The 1,204-nt window shown below is 41.6% G+C and overlaps 1 long non-coding RNA gene across 1 annotated transcript; it reads right to left on the reverse strand.

Moving 5' to 3' along the window:
• Positions 1-252: 252 nt before the first annotated feature.
• Positions 253-966, reverse strand: LOC140524093 (uncharacterized). Its single transcript, XR_011973563.1, has 3 exons — positions 818-966; positions 613-672; positions 253-515 (listed from the first exon to the last, which is right to left on the reverse strand). It is a non-coding gene; the product is annotated as an uncharacterized lncRNA (long non-coding RNA).
• Between the last annotated feature and the right edge of the window lie 238 nt (positions 967-1,204).

The raw sequence follows: 1,204 nt of genomic DNA on the forward strand, positions 1-1,204 counted from the left end.
AGTGATAGAAACTGTGAAGGGCCCCACAAGTTTCTACTTTCCTCAGAGAGGGGATAGTGAGATACAATTATATCTATCTACTCCCTAAATGCTGTTTGTCAAGAGGATATGATTGGGTTCCATCTAACTTATGATCACTTTTGTCATTTTGGTGGGGAAAGAATCCAAGACTTGACCCCTTCCACAGCTAATACGCATAGTTCCACAATAAACACACATAGCAAGTAGCAAAGAAATCCATTGAACCAAATCATAGCACAACAGAAATTAGAGAAGCTATACATAGAAGAATATATACCAGACAATTTCAAATAAAGGAGCTCTCCAATTGAAAGTGAGATAAAACCTCAATCAAAAGATTGTTCTTGATCTCAACTAAGAGGTAACTCTTCAAGTCTCTAGAGTAGCAAGTCAAACGTAGAGACATGATGAAGACTGCCCACTTATGTATTCTCAGAGTCTTTTCCTTCAGCAACCTGAAGTGGGACTGGCCTCTTCCATCTTCTCTCTGAAAGCTGCAAAGAAGACTACTAAATGGCAAATCCAGTTTGAAGAGTCCTCAAAGAGGGACTGGCTGAGAACTGAACCTCTTGCCCTCCCCCAAGTCCTTACCATTCCTTCCATAGATCAGGACTTTTGTCTCCATAAGTAAGAGAGTCCCATACCAATGAGCTTTGGGACAGGGGTTACAAATGTATTGAGAAATATTTAATAAAATAAACAAAAATATAATAAAACAGAGATAATTTTACATTTTAAAACTAAATTGCCTAGCTAATACTACCCCACCCCCACCCCGGCCCGACAGCCTTCTTACTCCTGGGCAGAACTCAGAAACATCAAGCTGTATGTATTACACATGGCAAACAATCCAGTCCCTGGGTGGGAAAGTCTATCAAATCCCAAATTCTCGAGGACATGGTAACAGTAGCTCACTACTCCCAGTCCTATGCCAATGAGCTGCATAGAAACTGCTGGAGGATACTATCACCAGGTTGCCATGGAGGCTGGAATGTTATCCCTGTGCTTGGTGCCTGGAGACTCCTTATTGCTTAATATACTCCATTCCAGCTATCTGGGAAGGAAGCACCTTGCCAGGAGCAAGTGTGACCCATAGTACCAGGATATCATCTAACATAACTCTCCGAGAGACACAGGAAGAAACTGTATGGGTTGTCATGAAACTGGTGAATGACTTGAAAAG

The sequence above is a fragment of the Notamacropus eugenii genome, chromosome 2, assembly GCF_028372415.1.
Source record: "Notamacropus eugenii isolate mMacEug1 chromosome 2, mMacEug1.pri_v2, whole genome shotgun sequence".
Classification (NCBI taxonomy): domain Eukaryota; kingdom Metazoa; phylum Chordata; class Mammalia; order Diprotodontia; family Macropodidae; genus Notamacropus; species Notamacropus eugenii.